We start from the raw sequence: 19,556 nt of genomic DNA on the forward strand, positions 1-19,556 counted from the left end.
TTTTAATAACTCAGGGTGTGCAGGATTTTAATAACTCAGAGTGTGCAGGGTTTTAATAACTCAGGGTGTGCATGATTTTAATAACTCAGGGTGTGCAGGATTTTAATAACTCAGTGTGTGCAGGGTTTTAATAACTCAGGGTGTGCTCAAGGTGTGCAGGGTTTTAAAAACTCAGGGTGTGCAGGGTTTTAATAACTCAGTGTGTGCAGGGTTTTAATAACTCAGTGTGTGCAGGGTTTTAATAACACAGGGTTTGCACAAGGTGTGCAGGGTTTTAATAACTCAGGGTGTGCAGGATTTTAATAACTCAGAGTGTGCAGGGTTTTAATAACTCAGGGTGTGCTCAAGGTGTGCAGAGTTTTAATAACTCAGGGTGTGCTCAAGGTGTACAGGGTTTTAATAACTCAGGGTGTGCAGTGTTTTAATAACTCAGGGTGTGCAGTGTTTTAATAACTCAGGATGTGCATGGTTTTAATAACTCAGGGTGTGCAGGGTTTTAATAACTCAGGGTGTGCAGGGTTTTAATAACTCAGGGTGTGCAGGGTTTTAATAACTCAGGGCGTGCAGGGTTTTAATAACTCAGGGCGTGCAGGGTTTTAATAACTCAGGGCGTGCAGGGTTTTAATAACTCAGGGCGTGCAGGGTTTTAATAACTCAGGGCGTGCAGGATTTTAATAACTCAGGGTGTGCAGTGTTTCAATAACTCAGTGTGTGCAGTGTTTCAATAACTCAGTGTGTGCAGGGTTTGAATAACTCAGTGTGTGCAGGGTTTTAATAACTCAGGGTGTGCAAGGTTTAATAACTCAGGGTATGCTCAAGGTGTGCAGGGTTTTAATAACACAGGGTGTGCAGGGTTTTAATAACTCAGGGTGTGCAGGATTTTAATACGTCAGGGTGTGCTCAAGGTGTGTAGGGTTTTAATAACTCAGGGTGTGCTCAAGGTGTGCAGAGTTTTAATAACTCAGCGTGTGCAGGGTTTTAATAACTCAGGGTGTGCTCAAGGTGTGCAGAGTTTTAATAACTCAGCGTGTGCTGGGTTTTAATAACTCAGGGTGTGCTCAAGGTGTGCAGGGTTTTAATAACTCAGGGTGTGCTCAAGGTGTGCAGAGATTTAATAACTCAGGGTGTGCAGGATTTTAATAACTCAGCGTGTGCAGGGTTTTAATAACTCAGGGTGTGCTCAAGGTGTGCTGGGTTTTAATAACTCAGGGTGTGCAAGGTTTTAATAACTCAGGGTATGCTCAAGGTGTGCAGGGTTTTAATTACTCAGGGTGTGCAGGATTTTAATAAGTCAGGGTGTGCTCAAGGTGTGTAGGGTTTTAATAACTCAGGGTGTGCTCAAGGTGTGCAGGGTTTTAAAAACTCAGGGTGTGCAGGGTTTTAATAACTCAGTGTGTGCAGGGTTTTAATAACTAAGGCAGTGAAGGATTTTAATAACTCAGGGTGTGCAGGGTTTTAATAACTCAGTGTGTGCAGGGTTTTAATAACACAGGGTTTGCACAAGGTGTGCAGGGTTTTAATAACTCAGGGTGTGCAGGATTTTAATAACTCAGAGTGTGCAGGGTTTTAATAACTCAGGGTGTGCTCAAGGTGTGCAGAGTTTTAATAACTCAGGGTGTGCTCAAGGTGTACAGGGTTTTAATAACTCAGGGTGTGCAGGGTTTTAATAACTCAGGGTGTGCTCAAGGTGTGCAGGGTTTTAATAACTCAGGGTGTGCAGGGTTTTAATAACTCAGGGTGTGCAGGGTTTTAATAACTCAGTGTGTGCAGGGTTTTAATAACACAGGGTTTGCACAACGTGTGCAGGGTTTTAATAACTCAGGGTGTGCAGGATTTTAATAACTCAGGGTGTGCAGTGTTTTAATAACTCAGGGTGTGCATGGTTTTAATAACTCAGGGTGTGCATGGTTTTAATAACTCAGGGTGTGCAGGATTTTAATAACTCAGGGCGTGCAGGGTTTTAATAACTCAGGGCGTGCAGGGTTTTAATAACTCAGGGCGTGCAGGGTTTTAATAACTCAGGGCGTGCAGGATTTTAATAACTCAGGGTGTGCAGTGTTTCAATAACTCAGTGTGTGCAGGGTTTGAATAACTCAGTGTGTGCAGGGTTTGAATAACTCAGGGTGTGCAAGGTTTAATAACTCAGGGTATGCTCAAGGTGTGCAGGGTTTTAATAACACAGGGTGTGCAGGGTTTTAATAACTCAGGGTGTGCAGGATTTTAATACGTCAGGGTGTGCTCAAGGTGTGTAGGGTTTTAATAACTCAGGGTGTGCTCAAGGTGTGCAGAGTTTTAATAACTCAGCGTGTGCAGGGTTTTAATAACTCAGGGTGTGCTCAAGGTGTGCAGAGTTTTAATAACTCAGCGTGTGCTGGGTTTTAATAACTCAGGGTGTGCTCAAGGTGTGCAGGGTTTTAATAACTCTGGGTGTGCTCAAGGTGTACAGAGATTTAATAACTTAGCGTGTGCTGGGTTTTAATAACTCAGGGTGTGCTCAGGGTGTGCAGTGTTTTAATAACTCAGGGTGTGCAGTGTTTTAATAACTCAGGGTGTGCAGTGTTTTAATAACTCAGGGTGTGCATGGTTTTAATAACTCAGGGTGTGCATGGTTTTAATAACTCAGGGTGTGCTCAAGGTGTGCAGGGTTTTAATAACTCAGCGTGTGCAGGGTTTTAATAACTCAGGGTGTGCTGAAGGTGTGCAGGGTTTTAATAACTCAGGGTGTGCAGGGTTTTAAAAACTCAGTGTGTGCAGGGTTTTAATAACTCAGGGTGTGCAGGGCTTTAATAACTCAGGGTTTGCAGGGTTTTAATAACTCAGGGTGTGCAGGGTTTTAATAACTCAGGGTGTGCAGGGTTTTAATAACTCAGGCTGTTCAGGGTTTCATAACTCAGGGTGTGCAGGGTTTTAATAACACAGGGTTTGCACAAGGTGTGCAGGGTTTTAATAACTCAGGGTGTGCAGGATTTTAATAACTCAGAGTGTGCAGGGTTTTAATAACTCAGGGTGTGCATGATTTTAATAACTCAGGGTGTGCATGATTTTAATAACTCAGTGTGTGCAGGGTTTTAATAACTCAGGGTGTGCTCAAGGTGTGCAGGGTTTTAAAAACTCAGGGTGTGCAGGGTTTTAATAACTCAGGGCGTGCAGGATTTTAATAACTCAGGGTGTGCAGGGTTTCAATAACTCAGTGTGTGCAGGGTTTGAATAACTCAGTGTGTGCAGGGTTTGAATAACTCAGGGTGTGCTCAAGGTGTGCAGGGTTTTAATAACTCAGGGTGTGCAGGGTTTTAATAACTCAGGGTGTGCAGGATTTTAATAACTCAGGGTGTGCAGGGTTTTAATAACTCAGGGTGTGCAGGGTTTTCATAACTCAGTGTGTGCAGGGTTTGAATAACTCAGGGTTTGCAGGGTTTGAATAACTCAGTGTGTGCAGGGTTTGAATAACTCAGTGTGTGCAGGGTTTTAATAACTCAGGGTGTGCAGGGTTTGAATAACTCAGGCAGTGCAGGATTATAATAACTCAGTGTGTGCTCAAGGTGTGCAGGGTTTTAATAACTCAGGGTGTGCAGGGTTTTAATAACTCAGGGTGTGCAGGGTTTTAATAACTCAGGGTGTTCTCAAGGTGTGCAGGTTTTTATTAACTCAGGGTGTGCAGGGTTTTAATAACTCAGGGCGTGCAGGATTTTAATAACTCAGGGTGTGCAGGGTTTCAATAACTCACTGTGTGCAGGGTTTGAATAACTCACTGTGTGCAGGGTTTGAATAACTCAGGGTGTGCAGGGTTTTGATAACTCAGGGTGTGCAGGGTTTTAATAACTCAGTGTGTGCAGGGTTTGAATAACTCAGGGTTTGCAGGGTTTGAATAACTCAGTGTGTGCAGGGTTTTAATAACTCAGTGTGTGCAGGGTTTTAATAACTCAGTGTGTGCAGGGTTTTAATAACTCAGGGTGTGCAGGGTTTTAATAACTCAGGGTGTGCAGGGTTTTAATAACTCAGTGTGCGCAGGGTTTTAATAACTCAGGGTGTGCATGGTTGGAATAACTCAGTGTGTGCAGGGTTTGAATAACTCAGTGTGTGCAGGGTTTGAATAACTCAGGGTGTGCAGGGTTTTAATAACTCAGTGTGTGCACGGTTTTAATAACTCAGGGTGTGCTAAAGGTGTGCAGGTTTTAATAACTCAGTGTGTGCAGGGTTTGAATAACTCAGGGTGTGCAGGGTTTTAATAACTCCGGGTGTGCAGGGTTTTAATAACTCAGGGTGTGCAGGGTTTTAATAACTCAGGGTGTGCAGGGTTTTAATAACTCAGGGCGTGCAGGATTTTAATAACTCAGGGTGTGCAGGGTTTCAATAACTCAGTGTGTGCAGGGTTTTAATAACTCAGGGTGTGCAGGGTTTTAATAACTCAGGGTGTGCAGGATTGTAATAACTCAGGGTGTGCAGGGTTTCAATAACTCAGGGTGTGCAGGGTTTTAATAACTCAGGGCGTGCAGGATTTTAGTAACTCAGGGTGTGCTCAAGGTGTGCTGGGTTTTAATAACTCAGTGTGTGCAGGGTTTTAATAACTCAGGCAGTGAAGGATTTTAATAACTCAGGGTGTGCTCAACGTGTGCAGGGTTTTAATAACTCAGGGTGTGCTCAAGGTGTGCAGAGTTTTAATAACTCAGGGTGTGCTCAAGCTGTGCAGGGTTTTAATAACTCAGGGTGTGCAGGGTTTTAATAACACAGGGTTTGCACAAGGTGTGCAGGGTTTTAATAACTCAGGGAGTGCAGGATTTTAATAACTCAGGGTGTGCAGTGTTTTAATAACTCAGGGTGTGCATGGTTTTAATAACTCATGGTGTGCAGGGTTTTAATAACTCAGGGTGTGCAGTGTTTTAATAACTCAGGGTGTGCATGGTTTTAATAACTCAGGGTGTGCAGGATTTTAATAACTCAGTGTGTGCAGGGTTTTAATAACTCAGGGTGTGCAGGGTTTTAATAACTCAGGGCGTGCAGGGTTTTAATAACTCAGGGCGTGCAGGGTTTTAATAACTCAGGGGGTGCAGGGTTTTAATAACTCAGGGCGTGCAGGGTTTTAATAACTCAGGGTGTGCAGGGTGTTAATAACTCAGGGCGTGCAGGATTTTAATAACTCAGTGTGTGCAGGGTTTCAATAACTCAGTGTGTGCAGGGTTTTAGTAACTCAGTGTGTGCTGGGTTTTAGTAACTCAGTGTGTGCACGGTTTTAATAACTCAGGGTGTGCTAAAGGTGTGCAGGTTTTAATAACTCAGTGTGTGCAGGGTTTTAATAACTCAGGGTGTGCATGGTTGGAATAACTCAGTGTGTGCAGGGTTTGAATAACTCAGTGTGTGCAGGGTTTGAATAACTCAGGGTGTGCAGGGTTTGAATAACTCAGGGTGTGCAGGGTTTGAATAACTCAGGGTGTGCAGGGTTTGAATAACTCAGGGTGTGCAGGGTTTTAATAACTCAGGGTGTGCAGGATTTTAATAACTCAGTGTGCGCAGGGTTTTAATAACTCAGGGTGTGCATGGTTGGAATAACTCAGTGTGTGCAGGGTTTGAATAACTCAGGGTGTGCAGGGTTTTAATAACTCAGTGTGTGCACGGTTTTAATAACTCAGGGTGTGCTAAAGGTGTGCAGGTTTTAATAACTCAGGGTGTGCAGGGTTTGAATAACTCAGGGTGTGCAGGGTTTTAATAACTCAGTGTGTGCAGGGTTTTAATAACTCAGTGTGTGCAGGGTTTTAATAACTCCGGGTGTGCAGGGTTTTAATAACTCCGGGTGTGCAGGGTTTTAATAACTCAGGGTGTGCAGGGTTTTAATAACTCAGGGCGTGCAGGATTTTAATAACTCAGGGTGTGCAGGGTTTCAATAACTCAGTGTGTGCAGGGTTGTAATAACTCAGTGTGTGCAGGGTTTTAATAACTCAGGGTGTGCAGGATTGTAATAACTCAGGGTGTGCAGGATTGTAATAACTCAGGGTGTGCAGGGTTTCAATAACTCAGGGTGTGCAGGGTTTTAATAACTCAGGGCGTGCAGGATTTTAATAACTCAGGGTGTGCTCAAGGTGTACTGGGTTTTAATAACTCAGTGTGTGCAGGGTTTTAATAACTCAGGCAGTGAAGGATTTTAATAACTCAGGGTGTGCAGGGTTTTAATAACTCAGGCAGTGAAGGATTTTAATAACTCAGCGTGTGCAAGGTTTTAATAACTCAGGGTGTGCTCAAGTTGTGCAGGGTTTTAATAACTCAGGGTGTGCATGATTTTAATAACTCAGGGTGTGCAGGATTTTAATAACTCAGTGTGTGCAGGATTTTAATAACTCAGTGTGTGCAGGGTTTTAATAACTCAGGGTGTGCTCAAGGTGTGCAGGGTTTTAAAAACTCAGGGTGTGCAGGGTTTTAATAACTCAGGGTGTTCTCAAGGTGTGCAGGGTTTTAATAACTCAGGGTGTGCAGGGTTTTAATAACTCAGGGCGTGCAGGGTTTTAATAACTCAGGGCGTGCAGGATTTTAATAACTCAGTGTGTGCAGGGTTTCAATAACTCAGTGTGTGCAGGGTTTCAATAACTCAGTGTGTGCAGGGTTTCAATAACTCAGTGTGTGCAGGGTTTGAATAACTCAGTGTGTGCAGGGTTTGAATAACTCAGTGTGTGCAGGGTTTGAATAACTCAGTGTGTGCAGGGTTTGAATAACTCAGGGTGTGCTCAAGGTGTGCAGGGTTTTAATAACTCAGGGTGTGCAGGGTTTTAATAACTCAGGGTGTGCAGGATTTTAATAACTCTGTGTGTGCAGGGTTTTCATAACTCTGTGTGTGCAGGGTTTTCATAACTCTGTGTGTGCAGGGTTTGAATAACTCAGTGTGTGCAGGGTTTGAATAACTCAGTGTGTGCAGGGTTTGAATAACTCAGTGTGTGCAGGGTTTGAATAACTCAGGGTGTGCAGGGTTTTAATAACTCAGGGTGTGCAGGGTTTGAATAACTCAGGCAGTGCAGGATTATAATAACTCAGTGTGTGCTCAAGGTGTGCAGGGTTTTAATAACTCAGGGTGTGCAGGGTTTTAATAACTCAGGGTGTGCAGGGTTTTAATAACTCAGGGTGTTCTCAAGGTGTGCAGGGTTTTAATAACTCAGGGTGTGCAGGGTTTTAATAACTCAGGGCGTGCAGGGTTTTAATAACTCAGGGCGTGCAGGATTTTAATAACTCAGGGTGTGCAGGGTTTCAATAACTCACTGTGTGCAGGGTGTGAATAACTCAGTGTGTGCAGGGTTTGAATAACTCAGGCAGTGCAGGGTTTTGATAACTCAGGGTGTGCAGGGTTTTAATAACTCAGTGTGTGCAGGGTTTGAATAACTCAGGGTTTGCAGGGTTTGAATAACTCAGTGTGTGCAGGGTTTGAATAACTCAGTGTGTGCAGGGTTTTAATAACTCAGTGTGTGCAGGGTTTTAATAACTCAGTGTGTGCAGGGTTTTAATAACTCAGTGTGTGCAGGGTTTTAATAACTCAGTGTGTGCAGGGTTTTAATAACTCAGGGTGTGCAGGGTTTTAATAACTCAGTGTGCGCAGGGTTTTAATAACTCAGGGTGTGCATGGTTGGAATAACTCAGTGTGTGCAGGGTTTGAATAACTCAGTGTGTGCAGGGTTTGAATAACTCAGTGTGTGCAGGGTTTGAATAACTCAGGGTGTGCAGGGTTTTAATAACTCAGTGTGTGCACGGTTTTAATAACTCAGGGTGTGCTAAAGGTGTGCAGGTTTTAATAACTCAGTGTGTGCAGGGTTTGAATAACTCAGGGTGTGCAGGGTTTGAATAACTCAGGGTGTGCAGGGTTTTAATAACTCCGGGTGTGCAGGGTTTTAATAACTCCGGGTGTGCAGGGTTTTAATAACTCAGGGTGTGCAGGGTTTTAATAACTCAGGGCGTGCAGGATTTTAATAACTCAGGGTGTGCAGGGTTTCAATAACTCAGTGTGTGCAGGGTTTTAATAACTCAGGGTGTGCAGGGTTTTAATAACTCAGGGTGTGCAGGGTTTTAATAACTCAGGGTGTGCAGGATTGTAATAACTCAGGGTGTGCAGGGTTTCAATAACTCAGGGTGTGCAGGGTTTTAATAACTCAGGGCGTGCAGGATTTTAATAACTCAGGGTGTGCTCAAGGTGTGCTGGGTTTTAATAACTCAGTGTGTGCAGGGTTTTAATAACTCAGGCAGTGAAGGATTTTAATAACTCAGGGTGTGCTCAACGTGTGCAGGGTTTTAATAACTCAGGGTGTGCTCAAGGTGTGCAGAGTTTTAATAACTCAGGGTGTGCTCAAGCTGTGCAGGGTTTTAATAACTCAGGGTGTGCAGGGTTTTAATAACACAGGGTTTGCACAAGGTGTGCAGGGTTTTAATAACTCAGGGAGTGCAGGATTTTAATAACTCAGGGAGTGCAGGATTTTAATAACTCAGGGTGTGCAGTGTTTTAATAACTCAGGGTGTGCATGGTTTTAATAACTCATGGTGTGCAGGGTTTTAATAACTCAGGGTGTGCAGTGTTTTAATAACTCAGGGTGTGCATGGTTTTAATAACTCAGGGTGTGCAGGATTTTAATAACTCAGGGTGTGCAGGGTTTTAATAACTCAGGGTGTGCAGGGTTTTAATAACTCAGGGCGTGCAGGGTTTTAATAACTCAGGGGGTGCAGGGTTTTAATAACTCAGGGCGTGCAGGGTTTTAATAACTCAGGGCGTGCAGGGTTTTAATAACTCAGGGTGTGCAGGGTGTTAATAACTCAGGGCGTGCAGGATTTTAATAACTCAGGGTGTGCAGGGTTTCAATAACTCAGTGTGTGCAGGGTTTTAGTAACTCAGTGTGTGCAGGGTTTTAGTAACTCAGTGTGTGCAGGGTTTTAGTAACTCAGGGTGTGCAGGGTTTGAATAACTCAGGGTGTGCAGGGTTTGAATAACTCAGGGTGTGCAGGGTTTTAATAACTCAGTGTGTGCAGGGTTTTAATAACTCAGTGTGTGCAGGGTTTTAATAACTCAGTGTGTGCAGGGTTTTAATAACTCAGTGTGTGCAGGGTTTGAATAACTCAGTGTGTGCAGGGTTTGAATAACTCAGTGTGTGCAGGGTTTGAATAACTCAGTGTGTGCTGGGTTTTAATAACTCAGGGTGTGCTCAAGGTGTGCAGGGTTTTAATAACTCAGGGTGTGCTCAAGGTGTGCAGAGTTTTAATAACTCAGGGTGTGCTCAAGCTGTGCAGGGTTTTAATAACTCAGTGTGTGCAGGGTTTTAATAACTCAGTGTGTGCAGGGTTTTAATAACACAGGGTTTGCACAAGGTGTGCAGGGTTTTAATAACTCAGGGAGTGCAGGATTTTAATAACTCAGGGTGTGCAGTGTTTTAATAACTCAGGGTGTGCATGGTTTTAATAACTCATGGTGTGCATGGTTTTAATAACTCATGGTGTGCATGGTTTTAATAACTCAGTGTGTGCAGGGTTTTAATAACTCAGGGCGTGCAGGGTTTTAATAACTCAGGGCGTGCAGGGTTTTAATAACTCCGGGTGTGCATGGTTTTAATAACTCAGGGTGTGCAGGATTTTAATAACTCAGTGTGTGCCGGGTTTTAATAACTCAGGGCGTGCAGGGTTTTAATAACTCAGGGGGTGCAGGGTTTTAATAACTCAGGGCGTGCAGGGTTTTAATAACTCAGGGTGTGCAGGGTGTTAATAACTCAGGGCGTGCAGGATTTTAATAACTCAGTGTGTGCAGGGTTTCAATAACTCAGTGTGTGCAGGGTTTCAATAACTCAGTGTGTGCAGGGTTTTAATAACTCAGTGTGTGCAGGGTTTTAATAACTCAGGGTATGCTCAAGGTGTGCAGGGTTTTAATAACACAGGGTGTGCAGGGTTTTAATAACTCAGGGTGTGCAGGATTTTAATACGTCAGGGTGTGCTCAAGGTGTGTAGGGTTTTAATAACTCAGGGTGTGCTCAAGGTGTGCAGAGTTTTAATAACTCAGGGTGTGCAGGGTTTTAATAACTCAGGGTGTGCATGGTTTTAATAACTCAGGGTGTGCAGGGTTTTAATAACTCAGTGTGTGCAGGGTTTTAATAACACAGGGTTTGCACAAGGTGTGCAGGGTTTTAATAACTCAGGCAGTAAAGGATTTTAATAACTCAGGGTGTGCAGGGATTTAATAACTCAGGGTGTGCAGGGTTTTAATAACTCAGGGTGTGCATGGTTTTAATAACTCAGGGTGTGCAGGATTTTAATAACTCAGGGTGTGCAGGGATTTAATAACTCAGGGTGTGCAGGGTTTTAATAACTCAGGGTGTGCATGGTTTTAATAACTCAGGGTGTGCAGGGTTTTAATAACTCAGGGCGTGCAGGGTTTTAATAACTCAGGGCGTGCAGGGTTTTAATAACTCAGGGCGTGCAGGGTTTTAATAACTCAGGGCGTGCAGGGTTTTAATAACTCAGGGCGTGCAGGGTTTTAATAACTCAGGGCGTGCAGGATTTTAATAACTCAGGGTGTGCAGTGTTTCAATAACTCAGTGTGTGCAGGGTTTGAATAACTCAGTGTGTGCAGGGTTTGAATAACTCAGGATGTGCAAGGTTTAATAACTCAGGGTATGCTCAAGGTGTGCAGGGTTTTAATAACACAGGGTGTGCAGGGTTTTAATAACTCAGGGTGTGCAGGATTTCAATACGTCAGGGTGTGCTCAAGGTGTGTAGGGTTTTAATAACTCAGGGTGTGCTCATGGTGTGCAGAGTTTTAATAACTCAGCGTGTGCAGGGTTTTAATAACTCAGGGTGTGCTCAAGGTGTGCAGAGTTTTAATAACTCAGCGTGTGCTGGGTTTTAATAACTCAGGGTGTGCTCAAGGTGTGCAGAGTTTTAATAACTCAGCGTGTGCAGGGTTTTAATAACTCAGGGTGTGCTCAAGGTGTGCAGAGTTTTAATAACTCAGCGTGTGCTGGGTTTTAATAACTCAGGGTGTGCTCAAGGTGTGCAGAGATTTAATAACTCAGCGTGTGCTGGGTTTTAATAACACAGGGTGTGCAAGGTTTTAATAACTCAGGGTATGCTCAAGGTGTGCAGGGTTTTAATTACTCAGGGTGTGCAGGATTTTAATAAGTCAGGGTGTGCTCAAGGTGTGTAGGGTTTTAATAACTCAGGGTGTGCTCAAGGTGTGCAGAGTTTTAATAACTCAGGGTGTGCTCAAGGTGTGCAGGATTTTAATAACTCAGGGTGTGCAGGGTTTTAATAACTCAGTGTGTGCAGGGTTTTAATAACACAGGGTTTGCACAAGGTGTGCAGGGTTTTAATAACTCAGGGTGTGCATGGTTTTAATAACTCAGGGTGTGCATGGTTTTAATAACTCAGGGTGTGCAGGATTTTAATAACACAGTGTGTGCAGGGTTTTAATAACTCAGGGTGTGCATGGTTTTAATAACTCAGGGTGTGCATGGTTTTAATAACTCAGGGTGTGCAGGATTTTAATAACACAGTGTGTGCAGGGTTTTAATAACTCAGGGTGTGCAGGGTTTTAATAACTCAGGGTGTGCAGGGTTTTAATAACTCAGTGTGAGCAGGGTTTTAATAACTCAGGGTGTGCAGGGTTTCAATAACTCAGTGTGTGCAGGGTTTTAATAGCTCAGGGTGTGCAAGGTTTTAATAACTCAGTGTGTGCAGGGTTTTAATAACTCAGGGTGTGCAGGGTTTTAATAACTCAGGGTGTGCAGGGTTTTAATAACTCAGGGTGTGCAGGGTTTTAATAACTCAGGCTGTTCAGGGTTTCATAACTCAGGGTGTGCAGGGTTTTAATAACTAAGGCAGTGAAGGATTTTAATAACTCAGGGTGTGCAGGGTTTTAATAACTCAGTGTGTGCAGGGTTTTAATAACACAGGGTTCGCACAAGGTGTGCAGGGTTTTAATAACTCAGGGTGTGCAGGATTTTAATAACTCAGAGTGTGCAGGGTTTTAATAACTCAGGGTGTGCATGATTATAATAACTCAGGGTGTGCAGGATTTTAATAACTCAGTGTGTGCAGGGTTTTAATAACTCAGGGTGTGCTCAAGGTGTGCAGGGTTTTAATAACTCAGTGTGTGCAGGGTTTTAATAACTCAGTGTGTGCAGGGTTTTAATAACTCAGTGTGTGCAGGGTTTTAATAACACAGGGTTTGCACAAGGTGTGCAGGGTTTTAATAACTCAGGGTGTGCAGGGTTTTAATAACTCAGGGTGTGCTCAAGGTGTGCAGAGTTTTAATAACTCAGGGTGTGCTCAAGGTGTACAGGGTTTTAATAACTCAGGGTGTGCAGGGTTTTAATAACTCAGGGTGTGCTCAAGGTGTGCAGGGTTTTATTAACTCAGGGTGTGCAGGGTTTTATTAACTCAGGGTGTGCAGGGTTTTAATAACTCAGTGTGTGCAGGGTTTTAATAACACAGGGTTTGCACAAGGTGTGCAGGATTTTAATAACTCAGTGTGTGCAGGATTTTAATAACTCAGGGTGTGCAGTGTTTTAATAACTCAGGGTGTGCATGGTTTTAATAACTCAGGGTGTGCATGGTTTTAATAACTCAGGGTGTGCAGGATTTTAATAACTCAGTGTGTGCAGGGTTTTAATAACTCAGGGTGTGCAGGGTTTTAATAACTCAGGGCGTGCAGGGTTTTAATAACTCAGGGCGTGCAGGGTTTTAATAACTCAGGGCGTGCAGGGTTTTAATAACTCAGGGCGTGCAGGGTTTTAATAACTCAGGGCGTGCAGGGTTTTAATAACTCAGGGCGTGCAGGGTTTTAATAAGTCAGGGCGTGCAGGATTTTAATAACTCAGGGTGTGCAGTGTTTCAATAACTCAGTGTGTGCAGGGTTTGAATAACTCAGTGTGTGCAGGGTTTGAATAACTCAGGGTGTGCAAGGTTTAATAACTCAGGGTATGCTCAAGGTGTGCAGGGTTTTAATAACACAGGGTGTGCAGGGTTTTAATAACTCAGGGTGTGCAGGATTTTAATACGTCAGGGTGTGCTCAAGGTGTGTAGGGTTTTAATAACTCAGGGTGTGCTCAAGGTGTGCAGAGTTTTAATAACTCAGCGTGTGCAGGGTTTTAATAACTCAGGGTGTGCTCAAGGTGTGCAGAGTTATAATAACTCGGCGTGTGCTGGGTTTTAATAACTCAGGGTGTGCTCAAGGTGTGCAGGGTTTTAATAACTCAGGGTGTGCTCAAGGTGTGCAGAGATTTAATAACTCAGGGTGTGCAGGATTTTAATAACTCAGCGTGTGCAGGGTTTTAATAACTCAGGGTGTGCTCAAGGTGTGCTGGGTTTTAATAACTCAGGGTGTGCAAGGTTTTAATAACTCAGGGTATGCTCAAGGTGTGCAGGGTTTTAATTACTCAGGGTGTGCAGGATTTTAATAAGTCAGGGTGTGCTCAAGGTGTGTAGGGTTTTAATAACTCAGGGTGTGCTCAAGGTGTGCAGGGTTTTAAAAACTCAGGGTGTGCAGGGTTTTAATAACTCAGTGTGTGCAGGGTTTTAATAACTAAGGCAGTGAAGGATTTTAATAACTCAGGGTGTGCAGGGTTTTAATAACTCTGTGTGTGCAGGGTTTTAATAACACAGGGTTTGCACAAGGTGTGCAGGGTTTTAATAACTCAGGGTGTGCAGGGTTTTAATAACTCAGGGTGTGCTCAAGGTGTGCAGAGTTTTAATAACTCAGGGTGTGCTCAAGGTGTACAGGGTTTTAATAACTCAGGGTGTGCAGGGTTTTAATAACTCAGGGTGTGCTCAAGGTGTGCAGGGTTTTAATAACTCAGGGTGTGCAGGGTTTTAATAACTCAGGGTGTGCAGGGTTTTAATAACTCAGTGTGTGCAGGGTTTTAATAACACAGGGTTTGCACAACGTGTGCAGGGTTTTAATAACTCAGGGTGTGCAGGATTTTAATAACTCAGGGTGTGCAGTGTTTTAATAACTCAGGGTGTGCATGGTTTTAATAACTCAGGGTGTGCAGGGTTTTAATAACTCAGGGTGTGCAGGGTTTTAATAACTCAGGGCGTGCAGGGTTTTAATAACTCAGGGTGTGCAGGGTTTTAATAACTCAGGGCGTGCAGGGTTTTAATAACTCAGGGCGTGCAGGGTTTTAATAACTCAGGGCGTGCAGGGTTTTAATAACTCAGGGTGTGCAGTGTTTCAATAACTCAGGGTGTGCAGTGTTTCAATAACTCAGTGTGTGCAGGGTTTGAATAACTCAGGGTGTGCAGGGTTTTAATAACTCAGGGTGTGCAGGATTTTAATACGTCAGGGTGTGCTCAAGGTGTGTAGGGTTTTAATAACTCAGGGTGTGCTCAAGGTGTGCAGAGTTTTAATAACTCAGCGTGTGCTGGGTTTTAATAACTCAGGGTGTGCTCAAGGTGTGCAGGGTTTTAATAACTCTGGGTGTGCTCAAGGTGTGCAGAGATTTAATAACTCAGCGTGTGCTGGGTTTTAATAACTCAGGGTGTGCTCAAGGTGTGCAGGGTTTTAATAACTCAGGGTGTGCAGGATTTTAATAACTCAGGGTGTGCAGTGTTTTAATAACTCAGGGTGTGCATGGTTTTAATAACTCAGGGTGTGCATGGTTTTAATAACTCAGGGTGTGCTCAAGGTGTGCAGGGTTTTAATAACTCAGGGTGTGCAGGATTTTAATAACTCAGCGTGTGCAGGGTTTTAATAACTCAGGGTGTGCTGAAGGTGTGCAGGGTTTTAATAACTCAGGGTGTGCAGGGTTTTAAAAACTCAGGGTGTGCAGGGTTTTAATAACTCAGGGTGTGCAGGGCTTTAATAACTCAGGGTGTGCAGGGTTTTAATAACTCAGGGTGTGCAGTGTTTTAATAACTCAGGGTGTGCATGGTTTTAATAACTCAGGGTGTGCAAGGTTTAATAACTCAGGGTATGCTCAAGGTGTGCAGGGTTTTAATAACACAGGGTGTGCAGGGTTTTAATAACTCAGGGTGTGCAGGATTTTAATACGTCAGGGTGTGCTCAAGGTGTGTAGGCTTTTAGTAACTCAGGGTGTGCTCAAGGTGTGCAGAGTTTTAATAACTCAGCGTGTGCAGGGTTTTAATAACTCAGGGTGTGCTCAAGGTGTGCAGGGTTTTAATAACTCAGGGTGTGCTCAAGGTGTGCAGAGATTTAATAACTCAGGGTGTGCAGGATTTTAATAACTCAGCGTGTGCAGGGTTTTAATAACTCAGGGTGTGCTCAAGGTGTGCTGGGTTTTAATAACTCAGGGTGTGCAAGGTTTTAATAACTCAGGGTATGCTCAAGGTGTGCAGGGTTTTAATTACTCAGGGTGTGCAGGATTTTAATAAGTCAGGGTGTGCTCAAGGTGTGTAGGGTTTTAATAACTCAGGGTGTGCTCAAGGTGTGCAGGGTTTTAAAAACTCAGGGTGTGCAGGGTTTTAATAACTCAGTGTGTGCAGGGTTTTAATAACTAAGGCAGTGAAGGATTTTAATAACTCAGGGTGTGCAGGGTTTTAATAACTCTGTGTGTGCAGGGTTTTAATAACACAGGGTTTGCACAAGGTGTGCAGGGTTTTAATAACTCAGGGTGTGCAGGGTTTTAATAACTCAGGGTGTGCTCAAGGTGTGCAGAGTTTTAATAACTCAGGGTGTGCTCAAGGTGTACAGGGTTTTAATAACTCAGGGTGTGCAGGGTTTTAATAACTCAGGGTGTGCTCAAGGTGTGCAGGGTTTTAATAACTCAGGGTGTGCAGGGTTTTAATAACTCAGGGTGTGCAGGGTTTTAATAACTCAGTGTGTGCAGGGTTTTAATAACACAGGGTTTGCACAACGTGTGCAGGGTTTTAATAACTCAGGGTGTGCAGGATTTTAATAACTCAGGGTGTGCAGTGTTTTAATAACTCAGGGTGTGCATGGTTTTAATAACTCAGGGTGTGCAGGGTTTTAATAACTCAGGGTGTGCAGGGTTTTAATAACTCAGGGCGTGCAGGGTTTTAATAACTCAGGGTGTGCAGGGTTTTAATACCTCAGGGCGTGCAGGGTTTTAATAACTCAGGGCGTGCAGGGTTTTAATAACTCAGGGTGTGCAGTGTTTCAATAACTCAGGGTGTGCAGTGTTTCAATAACTCAGGGTGTGCAGTGTTTCAATAACTCAGTGTGTGCAGGGTTTGAATAACTCAGGGTGTGCAGGGTTTTAATAACTCAGGGTGTGCAGGATTTTAATACGTCAGGGTGTGCTCAAGGTGTGTAGGGTTTTAATAACTCAGGGTGTGCTCAAGGTGTGCAGAGTTTTAATAACTCAGCGTGTGCTGGGTTTTAATAACTCAGGGTGTGCTCAAGGTGTGCAGGGTTTTAATAACTCTGGGTGTGCTCAAGGTGTGCAGAGATTTAATAACTCAGCGTGTGCTGGGTTTTAATAACTCAGGGTGTGCTCAAGGTGTGCAGGGTTTTAATAACTCAGGGTGTGCAGGATTTTAATAACTCAGGGTGTGCAGTGTTTTAATAACTCAGGGTGTGCATGGTTTTAATAACTCAGGGTGTGCATGGTTTTAATAACTCAGGGTGTGCTCAAGGTGTGCAGGGTTTTAATAACTCAGGGTGTGCAGGATTTTAATAACTCAGCGTGTGCAGGGTTTTAATAACTCAGGGTGTGCTGAAGGTGTGCAGGGTTTTAATAACTCAGGGTGTGCAGGGTTTTAAAAACTCAGGGTGTGCAGGGTTTTAATAACTCAGGGTGTGCAGGGCTTTAATAACTCAGGGTGTGCAGGGTTTTAATAACTCAGGGTGTGCAGGGTTTTAATAACTCAGGGTGTGCAGTGTTTTAATAACTCAGGGTGTGCATGGTTTTAATAACTCAGGGTGTGCAAGGTTTAATAACTCAGGGTATGCTCAAGGTGTGCAGGGTTTTAATAACACAGGGTGTGCAGGGTTTTAATAACTCAGGGTGTGCAGGATTTTAATACGTCAGGGTGTGCTCAAGGTGTGTAGGCTTTTAGTAACTCAGGGTGTGCTCAAGGTGTGCAGAGTTTTAATAACTCAGCGTGTGCAGGGTTTTAATAACTCAGGGTGTGCTCAAGGTGTGCAGAGTTTTAATAACTCAGCGTGTGCTGGGTTTTAATAACTCAGGGTGTGCTCAAGGTGTGCAGGGTTTTAATAACTCAGGGTGTGCTCAAGGTGTGCAGAGATTTAATAACTCAGGGTGTGCAGGATTTTAATAACTCAGCGTGTGCAGGGTTTTAATAACTCAGGGTGTGCTCAAGGTGTGCTGGGTTTTAATAACTCAGGGTGTGCAAGGTTTTAATAACTCAGGGTATGCTCAAGGTGTGCAGGGTTTTAATTACTCAGGGTGTGCAGGATTTTAATAAGTCAGGGTGTGCTCAAGGTGTGTAGGGTTTTAATAACTCAGGGTGTGCTCAAGGTGTGCAGGGTTTTAAAAACTCAGGGTGTGCTCAAGGTGTGCAGGGTTTTAATAACTCTGGGTGTGCTCAAGGTGTGCAGAGATTTAATAACTCAGCGTGTGCTGGGTTTTAATAACTCAGGGTGTGCTCAAGGTGTGCAGGGTTTTAATAACTCTGGGTGTGCTCAAGGTGTGCAGAGATTTAATAACTCAGCGTGTGCTGGGTTTTAATAACTCAGGGTGTGCTCAAGGTGTGCAGGGTTTTAATAACTCAGGGTGTGCAGGATTTTAATAACTCAGGGTGTGCAGTGTTTTAATAACTCAGGGTGTGCATGGTTTTAATAACTCAGGGTGTGCATGGTTTTAATAACTCAGGGTGTGCTCAAGGTGTGCAGGGTTTTAATAACTCAGGGTGTGCAGGATTTTAATAACTCAGCGTGTGCAGGGTTTTAATAACTCTGGGTGTGCTGAAGGTGTGCAGGGTTTTAATAACTCAGGGTGTGCAGGGTTTTAATAACTCAGGGTGTGCAGGGTTTTAAAAACTCAGGGTGTGCAGGGTTTTAAAAACTCAGGGTGTGCAGGGCTTTAATAACTCAGGGTGTGCAGGGCTTTAATAACTCAGGGTGTGCAGGGTTTTAATAACTCAGGGTGTGCAGGGTTTTAATAACTCAGGGTGTGCAGTGTTTTAATAACTCAGGGTGTGCATGGTTTTAATAACTCAGGGTGTGCAAGGTTTAATAACTCAGGGTATGCTCAAGGTGTGCAGGGTTTTAATAACACAGGGTGTGCAGGGTTTTAATAACTCAGGGTGTGCAGGATTTTAATACGTCAGGGTGTGCTCAAGGTGTGTAGGGTTTTAGTAACTCAGGGTGTGCTCAAGGTGTGCAGAGTTTTAATAACTCAGCGTGTGCAGGGTTTTAATAACTCAGGGTGTGCTCAAGGTGTGCAGAGTTTTAATAACTCAGCGTGTGCTGGGTTTTAATAACTCAGGGTGTGCTCAAGGTGTGCAGGGTTTTAATAACTCAGGGTGTGCTCAAGGTGTGCAGAGATTTAATAACTCAGGGTGTGCAGGATTTTAATAACTCAGCGTGTGCAGGGTTTTAATAACTCAGGGTGTGCTCAAGGTGTGCTGGGTTTTAATAACTCAGGGTGTGCAAGGTTTTAATAACTCAGGGTATGCTCAAGGTGTGCAGGGTTTTAATTACTCAGGGTGTGCAGGATTTTAATAAGTCAGGGTGTGCTCAAGGTGTGTAGGGTTTTAATAACTCAGGGTGTGCTCAAGGTGTGCAGGGTTTTAAAAACTCAGGGTGTGCAGGGTTTTAATAACTCAGTGTGTGCAGGGTTTTAATAACTAAGGCAGTGAAGGATTTTAATAACTCAGGGTGTGCAGGGTTTTAATAACTCTGTGTGTGCAGGGTTTTAATAACACAGGGTTTGCACAAGGTGTGCAGGGTTTTAATAACTCAGGGTGTGCAGGATTTTAATAACTCAGAGTGTGCAGGGTTTGAATAACTCAGGGTGTGCAAGGTTTAATAACTCAGGGTATGCTCAAGGTGTGCAGGGTTTTAATAACACAGGGTGTGCAGGGTTTTAATAACTCAGGGTGTGCAGGATTTTAATACGTCAGGGTGTGCTCAAGGTGTGTAGGGTTTTAATAACTCAGGGTGTGCTCAAGGTGTGCAGAGTTTTAATAACTCAGCGTGTGCTGGGTTTTAATAACTCAGGGTGTGCTCAAGGTGTGCAGGGTTTTAATAACTCTGGGTGTGCTCAAGGTGTGCAGAGATTTAATAACTCAGCGTGTGCTGGGTTTTAATAACTCAGGGTGTGCTCAAGGTGTGCAGGGTTTTAATAACTCAGGGTGTGCAGGATTTTAATAACTCAGGATGTGCAGTGTTTTAATAACTCAGGGTGTGCATGGTTTTAATAACTCAGGGTGTGCATGGTTTTAATAACTCAGGGTGTGCTCAAGGTGTGCAGGGTTTTAATAACTCAGGGTGTGCAGGATTTTAATAACTCAGCGTGTGCAGGGTTTTAATAACTCAGGGTGTGCTGAAGGTGTGCAGGGTTTTAATAACTCAGGGTGTGCAGGGTTTTAAAAACTCAGTGTGTGCAGGGTTTTAATAACTCAGGGTGTGCAGGGCTTTAATAACTCAGTGTGTGCAGGGTTTTAATAAC

This window comes from Heterodontus francisci, chromosome 20 (assembly GCF_036365525.1).
Source record: "Heterodontus francisci isolate sHetFra1 chromosome 20, sHetFra1.hap1, whole genome shotgun sequence".
In the NCBI taxonomy this organism is placed as follows: domain Eukaryota; kingdom Metazoa; phylum Chordata; class Chondrichthyes; order Heterodontiformes; family Heterodontidae; genus Heterodontus; species Heterodontus francisci.